The 27,578-nt window shown below is 39.0% G+C and overlaps 1 pseudogene; it reads left to right on the top strand.

Moving 5' to 3' along the window:
- Window positions 1-5,801: 5,801 nt before the first annotated feature.
- LOC118845275 lies at window positions 5,802-13,295 on the top strand (annotated as a pseudogene).
- The last annotated feature ends 14,283 nt before the right edge of the window (window positions 13,296-27,578 follow it).

The following is a 27,578-nucleotide window of genomic DNA, read 5'->3' as shown; positions in this document are numbered from 1 at the left end:
CTATTTCTTAGCAAAGGTATCACATTTATTAACATATTTCTTTTTATATGTAAATACTGACTGGTTATACTAATTATCAATTTATGTAACCAAAGACCTATTCCATGAAATTGCAAAGCATTAATTGTGGGATGGACTTTAGAAAATACCTAGTCACCTTACTCATTTTGAAGGTGATGGATCTTAGACCCCAAAAATACTTGCTTAAGGTAATAAAGTGAGAAATTAAAATATTGTAAATGAAATCTAAGCTTTCTGATTCTTCGTCCAATATATTCTCCAGTACACATTCAAAGCAAAGAGACGGTACAATCTCATCAGAGGGAAAAATTATTTGGCAGATGTTATATTCACCAAATAGAATTGTGTGATATAAAATTGTTGGGAAGAAATAAACTTTGGTCTAGTCTCTATTTTAAGAGATTCTTTAGTAATGTTAGCTTTGTCCACATTCTCACTTTAGGTGATGCTACTTTTTATAACTATATAATACATTATTTAAACAGTAAAATGTGGGGGCGGAGCCAAGATGGCGGCTGGTAAGCAGGGAATAATGTGAGCTCCATATGGAGACCCTCCAAAAACTTATAAAAAATGGCTCTGAACCAATTATAGAGCGGCTGAACCCACAAAACAGCAGAGGGAAGTAGGGCTCCAGCCCAGGACAGCCTGGATGGTCTCTGGGTGAAGTCTATCCCACACGGAGCTCAGAGCTGGGAGCTGGGAGCTGGGAACGGAGTGAAGCAGAGCCCAGCCTGAGCGGCGTGGATCACCCAGACCAGAAGCCAGGCGGAGGGGGCTCTAGCGCCCTGATTCAGTGAGCTGCGGCAGTTACGAGACTTCTCAACCCACAAACACCAAAGACTGCGGAGAAGGATAGTGGGAAAAGCTGCGGGAGTAGAAGGAGTTCACGGTTCGGCCTCCAGCCCCGGGGGCAGAGGAGGTGGGGCAGCTACAGCTGTTGTTACTTCCGGCTCCAGGCCCACCTGGTGGGAGGAATTAAGTGGCAGATCAGAGCAAGGGTGCACAGCCTGCCGAAGATCTAAGCCCAATTCGGGTTGGGGGTTCTTGGGGAAGGAGCAGTGCTGGTGTGGCAGAGCTGGCACCTCCCCCCCAAACGTGGAACATAGAACTCTGTAATCTACAAGCAGTCATACCCCACTGAAAAACTCAAGGGTCAAGTTAGTTGGCTGGGAATATGGCCAGGCAGCGAAAATGCACCGAGATTCACTCTCAGACTTTGCATTCTTTCTTTGCTGACAAAGAAGACCAAAACATACAGATGGAAGAAATTAATAAAGTCAAAGAGCCTACAACAGAAACCTCCAAGAAAAACATGAACTGGTCCCAGGCCATGGTAGAGCTCAAAAACGAGTTGGAAAAGCAAGTTAAAGTACAGGAAAAATTGGGAAGAGAAATGAGAAGGATGCGAGAAAACCATGAAAAACAAGTCAATGACTTGCTAAAGGAGACCCAAAAAATACTGAAAAATACACTGAAGAAAACAATATCTTAAAAAACAGACTAACTCAAATGGCAAAAGAGCTCCAAAAAGCCAATGAGGAGAATGCCTTGAAAGGAAGAATTAACCAAATGGAAAAGGAGGTCCAAAAGACCACTGAAGAAAATACTACTTTAAAAATTAGATTGGAGCAAGTGGAAACTAGTGACTTTATGAGAAATCAGGATATTATAAAACAGAACCAAAGGAATGAAAAAATGGAAGACAATGTGAAATATCTCCTTGGAAAAACCACTGACCTGGAAAATAGATCCAGGAGAGATAATTTAAAAATTATTGGACTACCTGAAAGCCATGATCAAAAAAAGAGCCTAGATACCATCTTTCAAGAAATTATCAAGGAGAACTGCCCTTATATTCTAGAGCCACAGGGCAAAATAGAAATTGAAAGAATCCATTGATCACCTCCTCAAATAGATCCCAAAAAGAAATCTCCTAGGAATATTGTTGCCAAATTCCAGAGCTCCCAGATCAAGGAGAAAATACTGCAAGCAGCCAGAAAGAAACAATTTGAGTATTGTGGAAACCCAATCAGAATAACCCAAGATCTGGCAGCTTCTACATTAAGAGATTGAAGGGCTTGGAATGCGATATCCCAGAGGTCAATGGAGCTAGGATTAAAACCTAGAATCACCTACCCAGCAAAACTGAGTATCATGTTCCAAGGCAAAATATGGATTTTCAATAAAATAGAGGACTTTCAAGCTTTCTCAGTGAAAAGACCAGAACTGAATAGAAAATTTGACTTTCAAACACAAGAATCAAGAGAAGCATGAAAATGTAATCAAGAAATGGAAATTGTAAGGGACTTACTAAAGTTGAACTGTTTTGTTTACATTCCTACATGGAAAGATGATGTGTATGATTCATGAGACCTCAGTATTAGGGTAGTTGAAGGGAATATGCATATTTATATGTTTATGTATATATATAAGTAAATGTGTATGTATGTATCTATGTGTATATGTATGCATGTGTATGTAGGTATATATATATATATATATATATATATATATGCTTTTATATATGTATATACATACATACATATATATATATATGTGTGTAAAAGAGAGAGAACAGACACAGGGGGAGTTGAGGATGAAGGGAAGATATGTAAAAGAAATAAAATGAAATTAAGGGATGAGAGAGCAACATACTGAGAGAAGGAGATAGGGAGAGATAGAATGGGGTGGATTATCTCGCATAAAGGTGGCAAGAGGAAGCAGTTCTGTGGGAGGAGGGGAGAGGGCAGGTGAGGGGGGAATGATTGAACCTTGCTCTCATCAGATTTGGCCTGAGGAGGGAATACCATACATACTCAGTTGGGTATCTTACCCCACAGGAAAGAAGAGGGAGGAAGATAAAAAAAAATAAAAGGGGGGGGATGAGGGAAGGGAGGGCAGATGGGGGTGGAGGTAATCAAAACAAACACTTTGGAAATGGGACAGGGTCAAGGGAGAATATTCAATAAAGCGGGATGGGTTGGGAAGGAGCAAAATGTAGTTAGCCTTTCACAACATGAGTATTGTGGAAGGGTTATACATAATGATACATGCGTGTCCTAGGTTGAAGTGCTCGACTTCTTAGGGAGGGTGGGTGGGAAGGGAAGAGGAGAGAGAATTTGGAACTCAAAGTTTTAAAAACAGATGTTCAAAAACAAAATAAAGTTTTTGCATGCAACTAAAAAATAAGATACACAGGCAATGGGGTGTAGAAATTTATCTTGCCCTACAAGAAAGGAAGGGAAAAAGGGGTGAGACGGGAGGGGAGTGATAGAGGGGAGGGCTGACTGGGGAACAGGGCAACCAGAATATACGCCATCTTGGAGTGGGGGGGAGGGTAGAAATGGGGAGAAAATTTGTAATTCAAACTGTTGTGAAAATCAATGCTGAAAACCAAATATGTTAAATAAATAAATTATTAAAAAATAATGAAAAGTAAAATGTTTAAAATCCTGTTTGTATTTTGAAATATGCTTAGTTTGTAATGTTATTTGGAAACAAACAAGAACAAGAGATCCTACCACAAGAAGGCAAATAGAGCCAATGGTGTGACTGACACTTGGTGACATAAAACTCATTTGATTATAGATCGAATGAGACAGAAACAGTAACAATTTTATTTTGGAATATTCTTGAGTCCCTGTACAGGACAGAAAATAGATGAGAGGTTTGATAAACAGTTTACAAACCTGACACAAAGACAACATATATTAGTGATGGGAAACTTTAAATATCCAGATATTTCTCTCTCTCTCTCTCTCTCTCTCTCTCTCTCTCTCTCTCTCTCTCTAGCAGAACAATTAATGACCTTGATTTGCCTTAACAATAATTTTATTCTACAAATGTAGATGATCCAACAAGAAGAAATTGTATTTTGCATCTGATTCTTACTGACCAGCAAAGACTTGTTCCTGGAAGGCAAATGATAGGAACATTGTGTGAACACAATCTTCTTGGCAATGTGATAGAAAAGAGAATAGGCATTCACTCTCTTACATGCATCCCAGACTTTTGGAAAACAGAATTTAAAGTGTTCAGTGGTAGGCAGGTTTCCATTGACTCAAATTCTATGGGGGAAATTATCCCAGGAGGTAAGGTAGTTACAAGATATAAAATTCTGAAGACACAAAGGGAAAAGATCCCATCAAAGAAGAAAAATAAGAGTTGTTTGAAAAGATAAATGTAAAACTAAGTAACCAATTTGCTCTTTTATAGGGTCATGTATTTAGAGTTGGAAGGAACCTTCAAGGCCATCACATCCAACCTTGTTGTTTTATGAATGAGGAAACCAAGACACAGAGATTCAAAGTGACTTGCCAGGGTCACATCACTTCATCAGGGTCTAAGATAGGATTTGAATGAGGGTTTTCCTACATTTCTTTCTATGTCTATTTAATTCCCCTCTATATTAATTATTCACATATAAGATGGATATAAGGGCAGGCACCACAGTATGAATTTAAGAGCATGACACAGTCCAATAAAAAGCATCAAGAGTGCTTTAGTTAATGGTGAGCTGAAGTTGGTGACAAAGATAATGGAAAGGTGCTTTTTAAAAGCCATAATGAGGGCAATGGGGGTGTATAACGTGTTCATAGAGGACTAGCGCTTGTGGTGCAAGGGCTTGCAGAGCCCTCTTCACGGTTGCTCATCAGCTGACAGATCTCAAAGCCACTGAGACTCAATGAAGCATCTATCCCAAGCATGCAGAGACTTGCCCCAGGTAAATGTATAGATGAGAACAATTTCTTGCGGTGGGCCATGAAGAGGCCCAAGCAGGTGCTGAGTAATGCTTAAGGCTTGGTCGGACTCTGAAGACACCAAAGTTATCTCCAGCATCCTGTCCCATTACCAGTCATCAGGACTTTTGTCTTACCAGTGTACTTCAAGGACCGGGAAGGGAGACTGAGACCCAGGACTTTGCACAACTCTGCCTCAGTTGAGGCCAACTCACGCGCAAGTCATTGCCCTGTGATTCAATTGGTCCTCTTTTAAAATGAAGGACAAACAAAATGGGGAAAACAGGAAAATAATAGAAGGAATAGGACCGCCATATTGGATGTATGCTATACTAGTAGTAACTGGTCACAGAAGAAGGCAGAGATATTTAATGTTGATTTTCTTGTATTTTCTCTGAGGAGAAGAATGACCTCTGGGATAGAAATAGCGGATCATAAACGGTTGAAAAAAGAATTGATAACAAATGTGAGGCATTTGGTGAATTAAGTCACCTGACTGCATCTTCGGGCATTTACAAGACAGACACATATGACCACTTAGCCCCTGTCAGTGAGATTCAAAAGACTTAGCGGCAAGGTAGAGGTATACAAGCCTAAAGAGCAGATAGGGTCTTTACTTGGAAAAAGTGAATGGAAATATCATCTGGAATGAGAGACCAATAAGCTTGAATTTGATTACATGATTTAATGGGTTATTAAAGAGATGGTTACAGCGAGCGACATGGGAAGGCGGGGGCCCAAGCCAGGGGCAGCTCCTGAGCGGCGGAGCAGATGCTGGGCGGCCTGGAGCCCCGGTCGGGAGTGGGCCTGCCTGTTGCCCTTCCTCTCCCTTCCTCCTTCTTAACTTCCCTCCCCGCCAGGCGGCCCCAACCAGGGCCCGCCGCACGTCGGGCTCCTGCCCCTGCTCTGCCCCCGGAGCCGCAGTCCCGCCCACCACTGCCTTCGCGGTGTTGTGGCTCCCGCGACCGGCGCTGGGGACTTAGTGAGAGGCCGAGCCGGGTCTGACGCTGCCGCCAGGCTGGCATCCAGTATCCAGTCATGGGGGACATAAAAACCCCAGATTCTGATGACCTTTTGGCCGCCTTTGACATCCCAAAACCAACCAGCCCAGATGCCAAGGAAGCAATTCCGGCTATGAGAGAGGAGAATGGGAGTCCTCAGAAAGCAGCAGGGAGGTGTATGGATGAAGTGTGTCCTTGCTCCATTCAGGGTCAGCTCCTGATGCCCCAGCTGGGAGTGTCCTCGTTAAGAACACCAGTCGTCAAGAATCATTTGAAGTAGAGAAAGGCCACGAAAGCCCCAGCCTTTTACATAATGGAATTCAGGGCCCTGAACGTCCCCCAGATCCCCATGGCCTGGGACACAACTACGGGAAATTGGGTTCTAGTTTCACGAATGGACAGAATGGTAGGAGTCACTGACAAGTTGGACCCAACCAAGTCAGAGCCTTTGCCGACATTTAGCTAGTCCGGAACCAGATGATGCTCTCAAAGCCAATGGATTTGGGGAGAAACAGAAGCGTTCTGAAAGCCCTCACTTTCCCCCACCATCTGTATACATCTCCACAGGGACTTCAGCCCTGGAGGTGATATGTTTGATCACTATTGCAAGAAAGAAGAAAAGATGGAACTCCAGGACCACCAGGAAAGTAATCTGGTTGCTAGTGAGAAGGAACATGATCAAACCATTGCAAAAGTGGTAGAATGTGAGAAGGAATTGGTAGATGAAGATGAGTTCTTTGGAGAAGCTCTAGCATTTAATAATGTCCCTGGCAATAAAACTGGGGACTCCAAAGGTTTTGTCTGTGAGCTCAGTATTTGCTCATCAGTTCCTCCATGACAGTGCTTTAAACCAGTTCATTCTAAGTTGTCTTGTTGTGTTGCAGTTTGGTGACCCTTCAGGCCAAAAAGTGGCTAGTTTTTCAAAGGACAATAAAGTTAGTATTACGAAAGAGCATTTAGACATTAGATATTAGGGAAGGCTCTAAAGGGTAGCGCCAAAATGCCTAAATCACCAAAGAGTCCCAGAAGCCCAACAGAGACCACAAAAAACAGTGTCAGGTCTCTGGACAGCCCTGGGAGCATCTGCAGTGACAACAGTGGCAAAGGACCCCGTTTGTTGCAGGCAGCTCCCCACCAGCAATTCCCGAAGTGAGAATCAAAACCATTAAGATGTCATCAGGGGAAATCAAGAGAACTGTCACCAGCATCTTGCCAGACTCAGATGACCTGAGTAAGTCTCCAGTTGGGTCTCCCATGTGCAGTGCCACTGCAGAGGAGACCAGTGTTAGATTCTCTCCATTAGTGGCACCAAGGGACTTGTGAGAGTGTGAGACCCATAGTATCTCTACCCAGACTGCGGATGACCTTTTGTCAGGGTCCATTCTGGATGAAAGAGCCCACAGGATGATGGGAAAGGAGATGAAAGCATGACCAAGCCCAACAAAACTTCATCACCTTGACTCAACTCCAGTAATAGAGTTACAAAGGTGGCACCTGTGGTCTCTCAGCCGAGCAAGAAGCAACAGCAGCAAAACCTGAAAGTGCCAGCATCTCCTGTGGCCCCTGCCAACCTGCTTCCCAAAGCCATGCATCTGGCAAACCTGAGCCCCCATAGCGTTGCTGTATCTGTCACCACTAAGTCCTCTGAGCAGAGGCAGAGCCAGTCTCATCTACCATAGATGTCAGTGTCTCTTGTCCACCAGGTGAAAAAGGCTGCTCCTTGTGTTGGCAACCAAAAATGGACTCCTTACCACTTAGTCAACAAGTGGCCTTGACTAGTTTGGCTTTTTCCCCTGAACTGAATGCTGTTTGTATGTTGGACTGCAGTAAGCTTGTCGGCCCCTTCACCTTGCTTCCCTTGCTTAAGCTGATGGAAAGAACCTGTGCTTTCCCAGTCAACCCCTTCACCTTGCTTAAGCTGATGGAAAGAACCTGTGCTTTCCCCGGCGTACCTTACACCCCCGAAGAAGCCGGATGGTTAAAAACAGCTTCCGTTGGAGCCAGAGGCTGCTATAGCTACAGCCACAGCCAAAGCTGAAGCAGGAGCTGCCAGTAGCAGAGCTAACCTACAGGAGGAAGCTGAACAAGGACTTGAAGCCAGTGGTTAATCTTTTTACCATAGAGGGGGAAGCATGATTTTGTTTTACACCATCATGCTTCTCTGTAGCCTCCTGCTTACTCTTGTAAGGCATACTTATTGGGCCTGGAAGCTTTTGATCAATATATCAAAATGGGGATGCTGGTTCATGGGTTGGCCTAAATATATGCTTTGATTCTTCTGCCTCCTACTTTGAGAGTTTCTTATATCCAGCGGTTCCGAACCTTTCAGACATATATATGATCCTCTTTGAGATTATAAACTCTGCCCTCCTAATACATTTGGCGACGAGGATGGGATCGCTAGGTATAAGATCTCTATTTAGAAGCAGAAGAACTTTAGAGGAGGAGATGAATATCCCAGGGTGGGAGAATCCATTTTATTCCTCCCTAGCAAAAGAATTGGCTAAAAAAGCTGGACCCTGTGAAAACTGGGAACCAAGGCTACAGAGAGGAGATCCTAGGGATTTGGAAAGGTGTTTACAAGAAGTTGGGATTCAGTCAGGGGCATCACTATCTAGGCAAAGCTGGATAGTGTTATCAGCCTACCGGCTAGTATATGAAAGATTGAGATTAAGTGAAAGAGATGGGGGCACTCCTACCCCATGGCAAGAAGGGGAATCTCAGATAGCAGGAGAACAAACTGACTCAAGTAAGAACTTTTCTATTAATGTGGCTAGGAGCAACAGGAGACCAAAAAAGCCCAGAGTGCAATCCAACCCAGCCCAGACTGAGCCTGACTGCCTGCTTCATCCTTGCCATGGTGGCAGGGGAAGCAAGTGGGCGGAAAATGAGACAACATTAGGGGCTGAGGCACAAAATACTACTAGGGTTCAGGATGTCCCTCACACAGAGAATGGGAGATGGTTAAATGATCAGAGAAGGGCTCGACCCATACAAAGGAGGAAGACAGAAACCCGAGGTGATGACTCAGTTACAAGGGAAATTCTGGAAGATTTCTCACCACAAGAGGTCACAGATGTTTTGAGTAGATTCAGCCAAAGAATAGGAGAACCATTAATATCTTGGATGGTAAGACTCAGTGATCAAGGGGCCAGTGGAATATCAGTAGATAGGACAGACTGTATGAGATTTATAGGTATCAGCCATGATCCTCTAGTTCAACAAGCTTTTAGGGAACATCATCAGCAAGGAGATGGTGATAGCAGGACTACTCTGTTGGCATTAGCCGCCGTGGGATGCAATAAGAGATATGCCACTGATTCTATGTGGCCCACTGAGCACAGACCCTGGTATTCACTTAGAGATTGTATCATGAGACTAAAGGAGGAGGTAATGAAGACTGCTATCATGATAGGAACTGCAGACAAATATTACAATGATCCAATGGGACTGCCTCATAGGAATTTAATAATTAGGACAGCTCCCCCTGCTTATAAACAACTAATTTTGAATTTATTACTTGGGGAAGTAGGGAGCCATCTTACAACAGTGATAAATAAGATTTTACAGTTACATGACTTAGGTGACTGGGGAAGGGATAGATCTCCTCGAGAGAGAAGGGTGAATAACCAGCAAACTTGGCGCCAAAAGAGAGTAACAAGAAAAGAAATGTTTACTGCTCTATTGAGAGCAGGGGTAGGTTTTGAAATGATAGATGCATTCCAACCAATGAATTATACAGAATGTACAGAGATAAAGGACTTGATAACAGGAGAAATAGGGAAATAAGAACTGCTCCTGCAAGCCCACAAGCCACTCAGAGGAAAGGTGACCTTGTGTGATTAACGGATGAAAACTTGTACATCTGGGGATAGGCTGGGAGGACAATCCTAGTTTCTGCCTAGGATGGGATCCTCTTAGTTTAGTTTTCCCATTGTGTTTCCTTGTACATCTGGGGAAAAGCTGAGAGGACAATCTTAGTCTCTATCTAGGGTGAGATCCTCTTGGCTTCCTCATTATTTTCCTTTTGAAAAGAAACATTTCCCACCTGAGTTTGGCTCTGATGTTGGATCTTTGCATAACTGAAATCTCAACCAAACTGGAGATGATTTTATTTGAAGGATAATAGCCCATACTTGCCTACTCTTTCTGTCCTTTGTTTTGGCTAACGTTGTTGCTAGTTCTGTTTTCTTTAGGCTTAAGCACCCTGCACTTTCCGGTGACTGCCTAAGCCAGTAGCACTCTTGGAATTCCTGCCAGCTCGTTAAAGAACTGACCTCTGGAATGGGACTTTTGGGGGCAGGGCCATCTCTACATCCAATTTCAGCAGGAAGAAGCTATGGAAAATGAGACCTTCACCCCTTACCCCAAGATTTTGAGCCCCAATCATTCAAGGGGGGGTGGGAATGATGATAGTGTTCTGTTTACTTATTTTGTGTTATCCTTGCTATGTTGTTTTATTGTTATGATATTATTGATCCTATGTAATGGATACAAGGATCTAGGGGTGGACATTTGAATTATTAATAATTATTTTTGGGATGATTGATTGAAGAGATTATCTTGCTGGGACCTAGGAGTGGATCACATTTGAATCGTAAACCAATATTTAGGAATGTCACCAAATGATGTTTTGCTTTATTATGAAGGATATGTTTTAGTTTCCTTTGTAATTGGATCACAATGTATGTTCTAGGATACATGGCTGATTAGATTATGTATCCTATAACAAGGGGTGGAGTGTGTTGGCAACCAAAAATGGGCTCCTTAGCACTTAGTCAACAAGTGGCCTTGACTAGTTTGGCTTTTTCCCCTGAACTGAATGCTGTTTGTATGTTGGACTGCAGTAAGCTTGTCGGCCCCTTCACCTTGCTTCCCTTGCTTAAGCTGATGGAAAGAACCTGTGCTTTCCCAGTCAACCCCTTCACCTTGCTTAAGCTGATGGAAAGAACCTGTGCTTTCCTGGTCAACCCCTTCACCTTGCTTAAGCAGATTGAAAGAACCTGAGCTTTCCCCGGTGTACCTTACACCCCCGAAGAAGCCGGATGGTTAAAAACAGCTTCCGTTGGAGCCAGAGGCTGCTATAGCTACAGCCACAGCCAAAGCTGAAGCAGGAGCTGCCAGTAGCAGAGCTAACCTACAGGAAGAAGCTGAACAAGGACTTGAAGCCAGTGGTTAATCTTTTTACCATAGAGGGGGAAGCATGATTTTGTTTTACACCATCATGCTTCTCTGTAGCCTCCTGCTTATTCTTGTAAGGCGTACTTATTGGGCCTGGAAGCTTTTGATCAATATATCAAAATGGGGATGCTGGTTCATGGGTTGGCCTAAATATATGCTTTGATTCTTCTGCCTCCTACTTTGAGAGTTTCTTATATCCAGCGGTTCCGAACCTTTCAGACATATATATGATCCTCTTTGAGATTATAAACTCTGCCCTCCTAATACACTCCTGTGGTGGTTGAGGTCTTTAATAAAGTTCTCCATGGTGCCAACCCTGTGCCCATATATGCCCCAAACCTCAGCCCCACTGCTGACAGCAAGATTCGATTGCCATTCAGTGGTTCTTCCTGCCTGGAATGTGGAGATGCATTTGCCTTAGAGGAGAGCCTGAGCCAGCACTATGGCCAGCGTAGTGTCCACATCGAGGTTCTGTGTACCCAGTGCTCTAAGACCCTGCTCTTCTACAACAGGTGCAGCCTGTTTAAGCATGCCTGTGACCATAAGAGCAAGGGACTTGTTATGCATTGCTGCCAGCTGCTTATGAAACCTATCTCTGCAGACCAAATGTTTTCACAGCCCCCTGCAACTCCCCAGCACCATCCAGTCCAGTTCCTGGGAACATCAACCCTGCTGTCACTGTGATGCTGCTTTACCCAGATCCTCTAAGACTTGTTCACTATGGGGTCAAATGTCTTGAATGTAACAAACAAGTACAGGATTATATAGCCTTGGCTTCTCATTACCAGAAGACAGCTGAGGAGACTGAGGGGCTGACTTGTCAGGTGTGTCAGATGACGCTGCCCAACCAGTGTAGTTTCTGTTCCCACTAGTGCATCCATGCACACAAATCTCTTTCCTGCTGTCCAGAATGTGGAGCCCTCTGTTGCTTGGCCTATTTCCACACCCATGTGAAGGAGAACTGTCTGCACTATGCCCGAAAAGTAGGCTTCTGGTGCATCCACTGTGGAGTTGTCTTTATGACCTTAGCATTGCTGAAGAGGTACATCCAAGAGTGGCACTGCCAGATTTTCCACAAGTGCGCATTTTGTCCTATGGGCTTCAGATCTGCTAGTGGCACTGCTGCCCATAGTTCTGCCCAGCACCCTGCTCAGCCACACAAAGCTTCTCAACTGATCTATAAGTGTTCTTGTGAAACTATCTTCAACAAAAGAAGCTGATGTAGCAGCACTTTTATCAGAACACCAACAAATTGCTGGTGGGAGTTTTCAAGTGCCCTGAGTGTCAGCTCACGTTCGTGCAGAAGCAGCTGCTGATGCAATGTGTCAGGAATGTCTATGGTGTGGAAGAGCTGCCCATCCTATGGTCTACAACTGAGAGACCCTCTGGCTGTCCAGGCTCTGGGAGCCCTGCTGAGCCATCAGCCACTATAACTGCTGGGCAGAGTGGTGCCCAGACCTCAGTCTGCTGGGACAGGTCTGGAAGCTGAAGCCCAGAACAAGGCTGAGATGAGGCCCAAATTGAGGAACACTGGTTGGACTTGCCAAGATTGCCATCAGTAGCTCCCTGATCAGGAGAGCTATGTGTCTCATATGAAGAAGAGCTGGATAGTGAAGTGCTTTCCATGTCGGCAGTGTGAATGCTTCCTCTATACTGCCATTAGCCTTTGTTGACATAGCTGAAACAACCTTGATACAACCGAGAAGGTTTATACTTGTTGGTATTGCACAGAGGATAGGCCCAGCTTCCCTCAGCTCTCCCTGCTGGAGAACCATGCCAGCCTTATGCATGGCATCAAAAATCTAGACTTGAGCGAGATGTCCAAAGCCAGTCCTCCTGCTGGAGAGTCGTCCCAGGTGAAAGCTCTGAAGAGACGGGCAGCTGAAGTTGAAGGTGCCCTAGGCTCCACCAATGGAGCAGCTGTCCCCACCACCAAAAGACTCAAGGCCCTATACCGGGGTGCAAAGTGCAGCTTTGCCACAGACTCAGGGCCAGAATTTCAGATCCACATACCTCAGCACCAGGCAGACAGCTCCACGGCCCAGTGTCTGCTCTGCGGCTTGTGTTACACTTCATCAAGCTTCCTCAGCCGACACCTCTTCATTGTTCACAATGTGAGAGACCCAGAGGAGGCAGAAGAGGTGGAAGAGAAGGGCCTGGGGAAGGAGCTTCTCTGGAAACAAATGAGAATGGGCTTAAGGACTATCACAGGGAGCCTGCCTTGACTGGGTTGGAGGAAAGCCAATAGAAGAAGGGTCAGGCCTCCAAGGAGGACTGTGAGCAAGACACAGCAGGACATCTACAGGCCACTCAGCACTAGAATAGCCATATGACAGCTCCGTGGGTGTAACAAGTGGTTTTGAAATGTGGGAGGGCAAAGGAGGGCCACGCAGTCCTCGTACGTGCCTTGTGGAGAAGACAAAATAAAAAAAAGCTGTGCCCCAACCAAAAAAAAAGAGATGGTTGCATAGATGACATTTGCAAAAGTTTAAGATGTCAAACTGATATTGAACCATCAACAATTCTTGGAATCTAGTCATTAAGACATTTCTGAATATAGCCAACTATTTTATCTTTGGGCCTACATCACTCCATCATTTTCTCAAGAATAACATGATTTTGTCAAGAACAGGTTAAGCCAGACTAAATTTATTAAAAATTGCTGGAAATTAGTACTGAACATGAAATCATGCACATTGAAAATATTTAAATTCTGAACAAATGGCAATTTTTGACATATCATAGCTACAATAAAAATCTAATTTTAAAGTGACTCTTTATATCAGGGGAAATTCACAGATATAATTACAGATATAATTGACTTCGATTTTATAAAGTATTTTACAAAGTATGTCACAGTATTCTTGTGGAAACAATGGAGTTATATAGGCTCAAAAACAATACATTTGGATACATTCAGAAATGTCTAAATGACTGGACTCCAAGAATTGCTTGTGGTTCAATATCAATTTGGCAGCATGTCTTGAGGAGATTGCCATAGAGATCTGCGGCTAGAACTGTGCCATTTAACATTTGAATCAATGATTCGGATAAAGCAATAGATGTAATATTCATTGAAATAAAACCGAGATGTAATAGCTGTCACATCGGATAACAAGGTTGGTACCCAAAAAGACTTTGACAAATTACAGCATTTGGTTATGTTGAATAAAATGAAATTTGGTAGACATAAATGTAAAGCTTTACACTTGGGTTCAAAATACTAACTTTATAAGGATAGGATAGTGACAGATAGCAGTTTATCTGATAAAGACCTAAGGGTCTTGGTGGACTACAAACTCAATATGACAAAGCAGTGTGATATAGCAGTTTAAAAAAGCAGTAACAAGGCTTTGTGCTCCATTGTTTTTAGAGTAGAGATGTCATAGTTTCTCTTCACTTGACTGTTTTCACACCAAATCAGGAATGTTGTGTTCAGTTCTGGGCATCATAATTTATGAAGGTCATCTATAAAGGCAACAAAAGTTTTTAAGCAACAAGGATGAAGGACCTTTAGTCCATGCCTTATAAATTTTGAATTAAAGAATGGGGGATATTTAACTTGAAGGAAAAAATTCCCATGAGAGATATGAGAGCTGTCTTAAAGTATTTGAAGAACTCTCATCAGGAAAAGAAAATAATTGTACTTTGACACTGGAAAGCAAGAACTGGAATTAATGTTTGGAAGTTGAGAAGCAAGTTTTCAGCTAAATGTTAAGAAAAGAGCACCCCAAAAGCAGAATGTACTATCTTAGAAGTCACAGGTTCTTTCTCAGTGGAGGTTTTTATGCAGTGGCTGGATAACCACTTGCCAGCTGAGAATTCCTTTTGAGTACTGATTGAACTAGATTGCCAAAGATTTCCTTTCAAATTCTTAAATGATGTGATTCTTAAATATTCAAAATAGTTCAAAATTGCATAAACACTTGAAAAGTTGTGAAGCCTGAAAATGTTCAGATGTATTATTTATTTAACCAAATGAATAGCATGTCTTTGGTGACATGATGTGAGTTTGATTAATGAAATCCTTTATCTTCAAATCTTAGAACTTATTAGGGAGTCGTGGTGATATATCAATCAAAATAAAAACTGATACTTATTTATTGTTGCATTGTTCACAAAATGTTTTCATAGCTTAACTCATTTGATGATGATGAGACTCCTTTAACAGGGCAGGCACCAATAATTTCAGGCTATGGGGTATACTGAAAATCATGTAGGATTTTGTGTCAAATGATGTGGGTGCAAATTCTGATTCTTCCATTTACCACTGTTATGAAATGGGTAATTAAATTAATTTTTTTGAAATCAATTTTATTATCTATGAAATAATGAAATGGACTAGAGCTTCAATGTCCATTTCAAGTGTAAACATATGCTCTGTTGGACTTGGAGTCAGGAAGACCTGAGTTTGAATTCTACCTCAGACACTTAGCTGTGTGACCCTGGAAAAGTTGCTTAATCTCTCTGTACATTTTTCCTCGTCTCTAACATGGGAATCATGATAGAATCTATGTAATAGAGTTATTGCAAAGACTAAATGCAGAATTGTACATAGAATAATATTTCAAGAATGATATTAGATTATATGATGATAAACTTTTACTGATGTAATGAGAAGATGCATTGCTTAACTGTACATGTGGGATACACACACACACACACACACACACACACACACACACACATCACACACATATATATATATATATATATATATATATATATATATATAAAATACACACACAAACACACACATATGCATGGGCCACATTCTATCCAGTTGTTTGGCATAAAGAGTCACTTTAAAATTAGATTTTTATTGTATCTATGGTATGTCAAAAATTGCCACTTTTTTTGAAATTGAGATATTTTCCATGTGCATGATTTCATGTTCAGTACTAATTTCCAGCAATTTTTTAATATTATTTTAAAATGAAATTAAAGTTTTCTAATGATGAGTAACAAATTTTCAATTGCTAAAAATATGATCTTTTCTTTAGAACACAAACATTTCCATTAATATGAATACTCAGTTTTGGCTCCATGAATGAATGGTAACCAGTCCCAAAATTTGGTTTCTTCCCTCACAACTATTAATTATCTAGAAGAAGTTGAGATTAAAGGCTCTAAGTCTTTCAGGTGATGGTGGGTGTCCCTTTAGTGTAAATCTTTGGCTTTAGGTTGTCGTGAAATTTTATATTTATGCATATACATTTATGTATACACATGTAATCTTAGACTATACCAAGTATAGTATATCATACTATATCAGTATGTTATCCTTATGCTACACCCTTTACTTCTTCTACATAGTCAAATATTTCTATCAGCATAAAGCATTTTCAACTTAATGTAAAAAGTTAGATTAAAAACTTGGGGCAGTATATTTTTTTAAAATCAAAATTAAGGTGCACAGTAGAATAAAGTGAGTTGGTATTTCAAATTCACAATGTAGTTATACTTGATGGATAGGAGACAACATATAAATTGAAGACTAATCTGAAAACTATTTATTTACTATCTATAATGAAAAATGAGTGAACATATTATGATCCATAGAAGGTGAAGAAAGATAAGATTAGAAATTATAATATGAAGGAAATATAAATTTGTCAAGAAAGAGATATGTTATAATGTACTGTCAGCAGCTCAGGATGAGAAATAGAGAACAAATAATAGAAAATATTTTTATACAGTTCAAGCTTTTTCCATAAGTAAAATTCATATGCAATGTATATATTAGTTTGAAGGGGGGGATATTATTATGTATCAGAATCAACAGGAAAGAGGGTCATGGAGAACACTCCCTTCACCCCCTCATACATGTACACAACCTACTTTTAATTCTTAACTAATTCTATTTTCTACTTGTATGACATAAAATTTGTCAGTTTTCTTCAGAGCCCTCTGTCCCTCAGAATTCTCCACATTTAGAGATCCAGGGTCACTATGCTATTCCCAAAGCTCAGGACACCTGAGGCCACCCTCCTTGGTGTAACACACTAAAGAGGCACATATATATGTGCAGTGCCTCATTTTCCAAAATCATGCATTTCTACCTTCCATTAGTACTCTCATTCCCTTAGTACTGACCTTTAGGTATTGTCTGTAGGAAAAGATATACTTGACATTGAAATTATAATAACTTATAATGGCTTGTAATAGTAATTAAGGTGGTACTTTTTGCTGTTGACCTTTAATTATTCTGGCCTTTGTTTGAATGGGGCAGATAAAGTGGGATATTTTCATATTTCTCAGCACTGAGACAATTGGGAGTCATTGATTTGCATCTGATGTGATATTGGGTATGGGGAACTTTTCCACACCCAGCCTGGGTGAGGTTGGGACCCTCGGGGCCCTGAACAGCATATATAAGCACAAAAGTTGGCTTTCTCTCTTCCAGCTCTGAGCTATAGTGTGACTCTGGGCCAGCCGTTGTAATGAGCTCCCTGGCTGAACACTCAGATGTTGAGAACTACGAATTGTTTTTGATCTGTAATTCAGGGTGCTGGCTTTACCCTGAACTAAGTAAATGATATTTGTATGCTGGATTAAAGTAAGATTGTTAACCCCTTAATGTTACTTTCCTTAAGTAAAGCAGATGAAAAGGATCTGGGCTTGCAGTGTTCTGTGAGCTGGTTGTTTTTGGTTTTACCTCTCACAGCAGCTGCTAGCATGATTGTTGAAACAGGGCTAAATGTAGCAACCTCATTGGTTGGTATATTAACATTTTAAGCACTCTCATTTTAATATGCAAAAATAAATTGATAAGGATTTTTAAATCGAATACCTATTATGTAACAGGCACTGTTTTAAGTGCTGAAAATACAAAGATAGCAATGAAACAGTCACTGACCATAAGAAGCATACATTTTATTAATAGGTATGACATGCAAAAGACATACAGAATATGAAGAAGAAAAATGGAGGGAAAGGGGATAAGAGGATTTACTATCTGGTAGGGGAGAGATCAAAAAAGATTTCAAGGGAATTAGAATTAAGGAGGAGGTCAAAGGAGAGGTCAATATGCCCAAAGAGGGAGAAATTATTTATACCTAAGGAAATCAGGAAAGTGGGTCACAAAAGAAATTGTTTCTGAGTTGGGCATTGAAAGGTATAAGAAAATGTTGGAATGCAGTCTATTTGAGGCATTGTGAATTAGCCAAAAGTATTTTTTAGCATTTACTACGTGGCAGACACTATGTTAATCACTGGCAATGAAAATACAAGCTAAAAGAGTCTTCACCTTCAAGGAACTTACTTTCTAATGGGAGAAGATAACTATTATAGAAAACTAAAAAGGGGAGAGGGCAGGATTGGAAAATTCAGAGTACAACTAGGAGAGGAATGAAAGCAAAGCTGGCTCGGGCACTCCCCATAAAGGGAGGTTCTAGGAGGAGTCATACAATTAGAAGAGGGGACTGTACTGGCAGAGGGTACTTCCACAGTGTTTATTTCAGAACTGGAGTGAGATTCCTGGATGAAGTGGCTTCAGGGGCAAGGTAGAAACGATCCTGAGGAGTGCAGCTTGGAGAATGATATACTTAAGGAAAAGACAATAAGAAGAGAAAGAGCTAGATAAATAAAAAGGATGGAGAGGAGTCCACACACACTACCTTCTTGTCAGGTCTAGTCTAGTCTAATAATATGGAATAATGATGGGAAAGTGATAAATATTTTTTAAAATTTCCATTAATTTTTTTTACTTTCATATAAATACTGAGTTCTAAATTCTAAATTCTCCCCCTCCCTCCATCATTCCACTACTCATTGAGAAAACAAGCAATATAATTTCAACTATACAGGTAAAGTTGTGTAAAATGTATTTCCATATTAGCAACATTACAAAAGAAAAAAGGAAGAAGGAAAAAAAGAAAGAAAGAAAGAAAGGAAAGAAGAAAGAAAGAAAGAAAGAAAGAAAGGAAGGAAGGAAGGAAGGAAGGAAGGAAGAAAGAAAGAAAGAAAGAAAGAAAGAAAGAAAGAAAGAAAGAAAGAAAGAAGAAGAAAGAAAGAAAGAAAGAAAGTGAAAAGAGTAATTTCAATCTTCACTCAGAGTTCATCAGTTCTCTATCTGGAGGTAGATAGCATTGTTCATCATTAGTCCTTTGGAATTGTCTCACATCATTGTCTTGATCACAGTAACTAAGTGTTTTGCAGTTGAACACCATTAGAGTATTTCTATTGCTGTACACAATATTCTCACTCACAATCATATATACCACAACTTGCTCAGCCATTCCAAAAATGATGCACATTCCCTCAATTTCCAATTTCTTGCCACCACTAAAAGAGCTGCTATAAATATTTTTGCTCACATAGTTCCTTTTTCTTTTCATTTTTTATATTTCTGGATGAAAGAGGATGCATAGTTTTATAGCTTTTTGGCCATAGTTGCAAATTGCTCTCCAGAATGGTTGAATCAGTACACTACTTCACCAATAGTACATTAGTATCATAATTTTCCCACATACTCTCCAACAACTGTCAATTTCTTTTTCGGTCATAGTAGCCAATCTGATAGGTGTGGGGTGGTAGTTCAGAGATGTTTTAATATGCACCTCTCTAATCAATACTGATTTAGAACATTTAGTATGGCTACAGATAGTTTTGATTACTCCATCCACAAACTGCCTGTACATATCCTTTAACCATTTGTTAACTGAAGAATAGCTCTTATTTCTATAAACTTGACTCAGTTTTCTATATATTTGAGAAATGAGCTCTTTATCAGAGAAACTTGCTGTAAAATCTTTTTCCAAGTTATATTACTAGGTGTTTCCCTCCATCCTATTTCCTCCCAATTTATCCTACTCTCTCTCTCCTTTCACTCAGTTCATTTTCAAAAGTATTCTTTTTTACTTTTCCCTCCTCCAGCCTTCACTTCCTTCTATCAGCACTCTGTTCCTTGTCTTATCCCCATCCCCTGCAACTTTCCTATAGGGAAAGATAGATTTCTGTACCTAAATGAGTGTGTATGCTATTCACTCTATGAACCAATTCTGATGAGAATAAAATTCACATGCTCCTTCCTCCTCCCCCCACATCTTACCCTCCAGTGTAAAAGCTCTTTCATGCCTCTTTTACATCAGATAATATATTCCATTCTCTTTCCCTTTCTCCTTCTCCCAGTGCATTCTTCTTTCTTAGCCTTTAATTTTACTGTTTTGGATAATCATATTCAATTCACATACCTGCCCTCTTTCTATGTACACTCCTTTTAACTGCCATAATACTGAGAAAGATTTTAGAAGTTACAAGTCTCTTTTTCCCATTTAGGAATACAAACAGCTTAACATTATTGAATCTCTTATGATTTCCCTTTTCTGTTTACCTTCTTATGCTTCTTTTGAGTCTTGTTTTTGAAAGTCACATTTTCTATTCAGCTCTTATATTTTCATTAGGAATGCTTGAAAGTCCAATCTTACATTCAACACCCATTTTTGGCCCTGAAGGATTATACTTAGTTTTGCCATGCAGTTGATTCTTGTATAGAGTTCTAGCTCTTTTTCTATAAGACAATATTCCAAGCTCTGATCCCTTAATGTAGAAACTGCTAGTTCTTGTGTTATCCTGATGGAGGCTCTACCATACTTGAATTGTTTCTTTCTGGCTGCTTGAATTATATTCTGCTTGACCTGGGAGCTCTGGAATTTGGCTATAATATTTCTTGGAATTCTCATTTTGGAATCTCTTTCAGGAGGTGATTAATGAATTCTTTCAACTTCTATTCTGCTATCTGGTTCTACAATATAAGAAGTTTTCCCTGATAATTTTTTGAAAGACAGTGTCTATTCTTTTTTTGACCATGGTTTTCAGGTAACCCAATAATTCTAAAATTATCTATCCTGGGTCTATTTTTCATGCCAGTTGTTTTTCCAATGAGATATTTCACATTGTCTTCAATCTTTTCATTCTTAGACTTTGTTTTATTGTTTCTTGATGCCTCATAGTCATTAACTTGCATTTGCCTAATTCTAATTTTTAAGGAATTATTTTCTTCAGTGAGCTTTTGTACCTCTTTTTCCATTTTTCCAGTTCTGCTTTTTAAGGAGTTATTTTCTTCAATTAATTTTTGTATATCTCTTTTTCCCATTTGGACAATTCTGCTTTTCAAGGCATTCTTCTCTTCATTGAATTTTTGTGCCTCTTTTACCATTTGCTCTATTCTATTTTTAAAGTGTTATTTTCCTCAATATTTTTTGTGTGGTTCCTTTCCCAAGCTGTTCATATTTTTCATTATTTTTTGCATCATTCTCATTTCTCTTCCTAATTTTTCTTATACTTCTGTTACTTAACTTTTAAAATCCTTTTTGAGGTCTTCCATGATCTAAGACCAATTTATAGTTTTCTTTGAGACTTTGGATTTAGTAGATTTGACTTTGTTATCTTCTTTTGAGTTTGTGTTTTGATCTTCCATGTTAAAGTAGTAACTTTTTATAGTCAGAATATTTTTCCGCTGCTTTCTCATTTTTCATGCCTATTTCTTAATTTTAAACTCTATGATAAAGTGGAGCTCTGCTTCTGGACTGAAGAGGAGACTGTCTCAAGCTTAAACTTTTTTGTACAGATGTGTTCAGAGATAATTCTGGGAACCTGTACATTTTTGGTTCTTCCAAGATGGTATAATTTGGAAGAGGCATGCTTACTACCTTCACGGTCTGTGCTTTGCTTCGTGAGTAGTATTTTTCACCTTGGAACTGTGATTAGGATTCCAGGTCCCATGTGGTTGCAATCTCTGGGGTGCTAATCCTCCTTCTCACCCTGGGAGTGAGACTGAGAACTTCAATCCAGATATAAATGTGGGGAATGCAACAGAGGGACCATGTAATTACCAGTTATCTGACACCCTTACACATCTGTGGGCTGAGAGGTCTAGAATGTGCCATTACTACCACTTATTCTATGTCCCCCAAAGCCTACTGCCAATTTGCTGAGGCATGAACACTACTGGACTGCACTTCACTCTCACCCTGGTGAAACAGACCATTCCTGATGACCTTCTAAATTGCTTGGACTGGAAACTTGTTTCACTCCATTCTTTTGTGTGTTCTGCTGCTCCATAATATATTTTGATGCATTATTTAAAGTTTTTGGAGATGTTTTAAGGAGAGTTCAAGTTAGTCCCTGACTTTTCTCTGCCATCTTGGCTCTGACCTTCTTTTACCATTTTTCAATTTGGGGATGTCTTATATTTTTATAAATGTGACTCATCTCCTATATATTTGAGAAATTAGGACTTTATCAGAGAAAAAAAAAGCTTGATGTAAATTTTGTTTTCCAGTTTCCTGCTTTCCTTCTAATTGTGACTGCATTGATTTTGTTTGTGCAAAACCTTTCTAATTTTATGCAATCAAAACTATTCATTTTTCTTTTCGTGATCCTCTCTACCTCTTGTTTAAATCACAAAATCTTCCCTTATCCATAGATCTGACCATATTTTCCCATGTTCTCTTAATTTTCTTATATCACCCTTTACGTCAAAGTCATTTAATCATTTTTACCCCATTTTGATATATGATATGAGATGTTGGTCTCTGCCTAGTTCCTTCCAAACTGCTTTTCAATTTCCCAACAATTTTTGTGAAATACTGAGTTCTTCCTTCAAAAGCTTGGATCTTTGGGTTTAACAAACACTAGAATATTATGGTCATTCACTACTGTGTATATTATGTACCTAATACATTCCACTGATATACCATTATGTTTTTTTCTGACATTTCCAGATTGCTTTGATGATTACCTATTTGTAATAGTGTTTGAAATCTGGTACTGCTAGGCTGCCTTCACATTTTTTTCATTGCTTCCTTTCATATACTTGATCTTCCAGATAAATTTTGTTTTTATGTTTTTAACTCCATGAAATAATTCTTGGGTAGTTCGACTAATATAGCACTGCATAAGTATATTAATGGAGATGGAATTAGCATTTATATTGTATTGGCTCAGCCAATATATGATTATTTAATATTTCTACACTTGTTTAGATCTGTATTTGTGTAAATGCATTTTATAATTGTGTTCATATAGTTCCTCGGTTTATCTTGGCAGGTAAACTCTTAAGTGACAGTGCCATTTACAGATGAAAAGAGTAAATTCCAGTCTATTCCCATTCAATTTTCTCCAGAAGTCTATTATATCTAACTTTTATAAAATTCTGTTTATCTCCTTAACGTCGTGTTTATTTTATGGTTAGATTTTTCTACCTCTGAGAGGGGAAAGCTGAGGTCCACTGCTAATGTGGTTTTATTGTCTAATGTCTTCCTGCAAATCATTTATTTTTTCCTTTAAGAGTGTGGATGCTATGCCATTTGGTGGACATATGTTTAGCATTAATATTACTTCATTGTCTGTAGCCCAATTTAGCAAGATGCATTTTACCTATTTATTTCTTTCAATTATGTCTAATTTTGCTTTTTTCCTGTGAGCATGATTTTGCTTTTTTACTTTAGCAGAAACTAAATTTTTTTACTTTTACTGTTTTACTTTAGTAGAAGCATAAGAGATCTTGTGCTAGTCATTTATTTTTAGCTCTGCCTGTGTCTCTCTGTTTCAAGCGTGTTTCTTGTAAACAACACATTGTTGGATTCTGGTTTCTAATCCATTCTGGTATCAACTTCAGTTTTATGGGTGAATACATCCCTTTCACATTCACAGTTATGATTACTAACTGTACATTTCCCTCTATTTTCTTCTCTTCTGTTTATCTTTTTTCTCTCTCTATTTACTTTGCCCCACCTGTAAAAGTCTGTTTTGCCTCTGACGACTGCCTCCCTTAACCTGCTCTCCCTTTTAACCACCCCCACACCCAGTCCTTCTTACTTCCCTATTGGGCTAATTTATTTTTCTATAGTCATTTCAGTGTTCCCTTTTTGCCCAATTCAGATGAAAATGAGGGTCATGATTTCCTACCCTGCCACAAAATTTTTCCTTTCACTGTAAAATCTGATCTTTTATATATATAAAATCTGATCTTTTATGTTAAATAATTTCCCCATTCTTCCTCTCCTTTTCTCTCATTCAAACACATATCTTGTTCTTCCTCATCCATTTTCTGAGATCATCCTAGAATTATTGACACACCCATGTGTCTTCTGTATATATATATATATATATATATATATATATGTGTGTGTGTGTGTGTGTGTGTGTGTATACATATATATACTTATATATATACATATATATATCTGTAAATGTCCTAATAATGATAAAAATCTTAAGAGTTACATGTATCTCCTTCCCATAGGATTATAAACTGCCTAACCTTATTGATTCTTGTATGATTTCTCTTTCATTTTAAATATTCATTTCTTCATCATCTTTACTTTTAATGCTTCTCAGTTTTTTATTTGAAAATCAAAATTTCTATTCATCTTTGGTCTTTTCACCAGGAATACTTAAAACCCGCTCTCTCATCAAATATCCATTTTTTTCTTTTGAATGATTATGTTCAGTTTTGCTATGTGTCCTAGATCATTTTCCTTCTACAATAATTCCAAGTCCTCTGTTCCTTTAATATAGTAGCTGCTACATCTTATGTAACCTGAGTGTAATTCTGTGATATTCTCTCTGGCTGCTTAAAATATTATTCTTTGACATGGGAACTCTTGATATGATATTCCTAGGAGTTTTCATTTTGGGATCTCTTTCAGGAGATTATTGATTAATTCTTTCAATTTCTATTTGATCATCTGGTTCTGGGATGCTGGGGGTAGTTTTCCTTTATGTTTTGAAATTTAATGTCCATACTCTTTTTTTTGATCATAGCTTTCAAGTAGTACAAAAATTATCTCTTCTCAACCTATTTTTCACCTGAGATTTTTTCCTATTATTTTACATTTTCTTTTTGTTTGTTTTCATTCTTTTGAATTAGTTTTATTGTTTCTTGACATCTCATGGAGTTATTAGCTTCCATTTGCTCAACTGCAATTTTTTAGGGTTTATTTTCTTCAGTGAACTTTCTCTTTTCTCTTTTCCCACTTGGCCAATTCTTATTTTAAGGTGTAATTTCCTTCAGTATTTTGGTGCCCTGCCCCTCTCCTTTTTTAACCAAGCTGTTAATGCTCTTTTCGTAATTTTCTTGCATTTCTCTGAATTCTTTTCCCACGTTTAACTTTCCCACTAATACTTGATTTTGAATATATATACACATATATACATATATGCATATACAAACATATACATGGATATAGAGACAGAGATAGAAACATATATATATATATATTCCAGTAACTCTCATTGGGCTTCTTTTCAATTCTGATTTTTTCTTTGAAGCTTTGCCCATAGCTATTTTGACATCATTGTTTTCTTCTGAGTTTGTATACTGATATTCCCCATCATAAGAGTAGCTTTTTATGGTTATTTTCTTTTTTGTTGACTTTATTTATTTACTTTGAACTTTAAGTTAAGTTTTGCTTTGTTCTTGGGGTGATGGTGAGGTAGTTTTCAAAGTTTTAGGCTTTTTTGCGTTTCTGTTTTCAGAGCTAGTTTGGGGGTTTGGAAATTTTTGCTGCTTCCAAGGTGGTGTGCTCTGGGAAGATATGTGGTCATTGCCCTCTACTTCTTATCCAGGAAGAGTCCCTGATCCCTTGTGTCTACAAGTGAATTTGCTCCTGAGGGCTCCTACTTCTTTGACTGAAAGTGCTACTCTCTGACCCTAGGTCTTGTGGGTATGGGTAATGGGGTTGCCAAACAGTTCCCAGTCCGGTGCTTAATGCTAGCACAGGAGTCCTCTATAATCTCTTTCCATTCAGTTGCCTGCTTCCCTTACCATTTTTTCACTTGAATGCTGCTGAAGCTGCTTCTGTTGTCACTGCCTCCAAGAACAACTGTCACTGCCATGTTGGCTCCAGGCAAGCCCCCACCCCAGTGTCATAGACCTCTCTTTCTAATCTCCCAAATTGTCTTGGGCTGGAAACATGTCTCAACCCAACCTTTTTTGCCTCTGCCACTCTAGACTTTGAGGTGAAACATTATTTTAAAAGTTGTTTGGAGTGTTATGTTGGGAGAGCTCAGCCATAGTACTTTCTCTACTCTGCCATCTTGGCTCCACCCCTGAAAGCCCTGGAAAGATTAATAGCAAACACATTTTGTTTTAGTGAAGAACTGGAAACAAAATTAATGCCAATGGATTGTGAAAGGGATGGTTTTATGCCAGGTAAATAGAAGAAGAAATTTGTGTTTGGGGAGACACTCATGGATTTTGCTTCCTTGCTGCATTCACTTATTACATTTTTCTTTCATTCATTAAAATTATCAGTTAAGCATCCACTATATATAAGGCACTATTAGTGATTGGCTATGGAGGCCACAAAGAAAAAATAAGACACATCTGAATTATCTTGTTAGATTATTTCTATGCATTCAATTCACCAGATAACTTCAATTTTTATACTGCTTTAGGTATCTATATTTGATCTGAGTCATTTATCTTTCTATGCTTGTGTCTACAAGACATCAACATTGCTATTGTATTAAAAAGTAGGACAAATCACTTTAAATAAAATGATAAATTGACTGATTTATAGCCAAAATCAGCAGTACTTGTCAGACACAAATGAATAGTAAAGATCCAGTTTTATTTATTGAATCTTTTTCCTAACCTTTAAAGTCAATTACTATCTTTCAAATTTCAATCCATCTCATCCTTCTACTCTTAACTCGTTTTGTTTCGCTAAAAATAATCTCCTTCAGGTAGGTAATTAACTAAAGCTAAATATATAAATCAGATAAATCTTTCTATTAGTTAAATGCAAATAATGTGAAACTATAACCAACTTTTTAAATGTCTTAGTAACTGTTTCAACAATCCGGCTAGCAGCTGCTGTGGGGGTGTAAAACCAACAACAACCAGCTCCACCCCCAATATCACATCATACACAAATTAATGACTCCCATTTGTCTCAGTGCTGAGAAATACAAAAACATCCCACTTTATCTGCCCCATTCAAACAAAGGCCAGAATCATTAAAGGTCAACAGCAAAAAGTCCCAACTTAATTACTATTACAGTAATATGGTTAAATTTCAGAGCATAGTAGAAAAACGTAGTAGACATATTCTAACTTTATCTCCTTAAGGGATCTTATAAATTATTTCATAACATTTTAGTTACATAGTTATCAGCATAACAAGTAATAACATAAAGATATACAGAATCATTTCCAGTGTTTTAGTAGTGAAAAATATTACATCCAGAGTCACTTACTGTTACTATAGATAACATCAGCAAAAGCAGTCCCACTATTCAATTCAAATAAGAAGTCCAGGAAAGTTTCTTCTCAAGTTTTCTTCATCCACTCCACAAGTAAAGGTTAAAAGAGTTTAAGCAAAAAGAAAGTTTTCATTTCTCTCTCTCTCTCTCTCTCTCTCTCTCTCTCTCTCTCTCTCTCTCTCTCTCTCGCTTCTCTAGTTTCTCTCAAATTATCACTTTTAAGTTTATCTGCATATTCCTCATAGATGACCAACACAGTCTAATGTCAAGAAATTCTTTATATTTGGTACCTTTGCATTATGAGTCAGACATTGGTTTAAGGAAAAAAAAAACTTTTTTCTATCTTTCTCTCTGTCTTTTCCACAGTTTCTATCAAATAATGCACATTAACTTTCTCTGCTCAGCATTTCACCTATCT

The sequence above is a fragment of the Trichosurus vulpecula genome, chromosome 4 (genome assembly GCF_011100635.1).
Source record: "Trichosurus vulpecula isolate mTriVul1 chromosome 4, mTriVul1.pri, whole genome shotgun sequence".
NCBI lineage: Eukaryota > Metazoa > Chordata > Mammalia > Diprotodontia > Phalangeridae > Trichosurus > Trichosurus vulpecula.
Note: the sequence above shows the minus strand (reverse complement) of the source record. Positions and strands in the feature narration are given on the sequence as shown.